This window comes from Pteropus medius, unplaced genomic scaffold, assembly GCF_902729225.1.
Source record: "Pteropus medius unplaced genomic scaffold, Ma_sr-lr_union100, whole genome shotgun sequence".
In the NCBI taxonomy this organism is placed as follows: Eukaryota; Metazoa; Chordata; class Mammalia; order Chiroptera; family Pteropodidae; genus Pteropus; species Pteropus medius.
Window position 1 is genome coordinate 7,672,301 of NW_024354875.1, and position 2,648 is coordinate 7,674,948.

The 2,648-nt window shown below is 31.6% G+C and overlaps 1 pseudogene; it reads left to right on the plus strand.

The window, feature by feature from the left end:
• Positions 1 to 1,298: 1,298 nt before the first annotated feature.
• Positions 1,299 to 1,416, plus strand: LOC120597319 (uncharacterized; annotated as a pseudogene).
• The last annotated feature ends 1,232 nt before the right edge of the window (positions 1,417 to 2,648 follow it).

Sequence of the window (2,648 nt, forward strand, 5' to 3'; positions counted from 1 at the left end):
ATTTCTAGCATTTAAGTTTTTATTTGTTTATTGCTTCTAAACCATTTATTTTCATCTATTCTATAGTCTAGCCAAATTCCATTGGTCTAAGTGTCATTTTTTAACTTTTATATTTGTCATTATTTCACTGTTTTATTTTTTGGTCAATATCTACTCTATTTTTGAAAGAACATTTGGATTGTGTGTTTCATGACATCACTTCAACCTTCTGCAGTTTCATTCTGCTCTTATTGTGTTTAAGTCAGATTTCTGAACTCTGCTTTTTTAATTTCTTTGCAATCTTTTATTACCTATTCTATCTATTTATTCCTAGTTGCATCTTCACCACCTTCCATTTAACTGTAACATCTCTTATTTTTCTTAGTGGCTATAGTTCCTTGACTTCTATTAATAAAATAATGTGATGATTAAAAAAAAAATCTTAAGTCATATTTTTTAATTATAAAGAATTTAACTGCTTTCTGCATATAGAGTACATTTGTTTTAAAGTTTCTCAGGTAATTCTAACATGCAATCTCATTGTATTAATGAAAGTGGAGTTGACAGAAGTGTCTCCTGACCTTCCTTCTTTCCATGGATTCAATGTACAGCTACACATGAAGCAATTCCCTCTGAAAGAAACATAGAAATTAGCTGAGCAACAACTACACATAGAGTAAATGAGAAAATACCTACATCAATACAGGTAGGAATGACTGAGACACACTTGTGTCATAAACACAGCACCATACAATCAGGAAGGAATCCCCAACTCCCAGCATATCCCTGAGGAGCAAAGAGTTTGAACTGCACATCTACCATTTCAACTTTTAAGACTCCCATCCAAGGGATAGGCCCACAAAATGCCTAGCTCTGAAAACAAACAGGGGCTTGTATCCACAAGGCCTATAAGACTATAGCAAATAAACAAACGACTCTTAATGTTGAGCACATGGCTATCCTTCCAGGGATATCCACAAGAGAGATAAACATAAATGCCTATCTTCCATCTTTTCATAAAAGGGACCCATCTGCATACTTCCAGTTTCCCCGTAAAAAGAGATTAAATACATACTTTTGCAGATGCTACTTGAAGGTCTAGATTTTAAGCCATAGACTATAACAAGAAAAAAAGGAGGTCGTTATATGATGATAAAGAAGTCAATTCATCAAGAGGATATAACATTTGTAAACATCTATGCATATAACATAAGAAGGCCTGAATATATAAAGCATATATTAACAGATCCAAAAGGAGATGTAGCATCAGTACAGTACTGATAGGGGACTCAATATCTCACTTTCAAAACTGAATAAGTGTCTACGGCATGCTACCCTGAACAAGCCCAATCCCATCTGATCTTGAAAGCTAAGCAGGGTCGGGCCTGGTTAATACTTGGATGGGAAACCACCTAGGAAGACCAGGTGCTGTAGGTATAAAAAATAAAAAAAATAAGGGATTGTAAGCTGACAGGGTCCTTGAAATCTGTGAGGTCAACCAAGGATTACCTCATCTAAACAAAACAAAACAAAACTGGATAGATAATTCAGAAGGAAAATCAATAAGAGAATCTTGGATGTACACTACACATTAGGTCACATGAACCTACCAGACATATACTGAACATTCCATCCAATACCAGCAGCATATACATTCTTCTCAAGAGTATAGGGACCATTTTCAAGGATAAATCATACCTTAGACCCTAAAATAAACCTTAATAAATTTAACAAAATTAAGATCATGTCAAACATCTTTTCCAACCACAGAGTTATGAAATTAGAAATCAATTACACGGGAAAAAACTGGAAAATGAACAATTGTATGGAAATTAAACATCATTCCTTTGAACAGCCCATAGTCAAAGAATAAGTCAATAGGAAAATCAGAAATATCTTGAGACAAATTAAAATGAAAACACAACATTCCAAACTTATAGAATGCAATAAAAGCCATTCTAAGAAATAAGTTTATAGGAATAAATGCCTACATTAAAAAAAAAAAAAAAAAGATCTATAATAAGTTACTTTATACATCAGGGAACTAAAAAAAAAAAAAAAACTAAGCTCAAAGTTAATAAAAGGAAGAAAATCATAAAGATTAGAGTGAAAATAAATGAAATAGAGACCAAAAAATGATAATAGAAAAGATCAATAAAACAAAGAGCTGGTGTTTGAAAAGACAAACAAAATAAATTTTTAACTAGACCTATCAAGAAAAAAAAAGAGAGAGGACTCAAATAAATAAAATTATAAATAAAATAAAAGATATTACAACTGATACCACAGGAATACAAAAGATCAAGTAACTTAATGAACAGTTGTACTCCAACAAATTGGACAACCTAGAATAAATGGATAAATTATTAGAAACATACAAATTACCATATCTGAATCATGAAAAAATAGAAAATATGAATGGACCAATAAGAAGAAAAGAAATTAAATGACTAATCAAAAACAAAACAACAAAGAAATCCAGGATCAGGTGGGTTTATCGGTAAATTTTACGAAACATTTAAGGAAGAATTAATGCCAAACTCACCCCCACCGCCAAAAAAAAAAATAGAAGAAGAGAAAATATTTCTAAACTCATTTTATTAGGGCAACATTACTCTGTACTCAAACCAAATAAGGACAGTATAAAACAAGAAAAGTACAGAAAATTT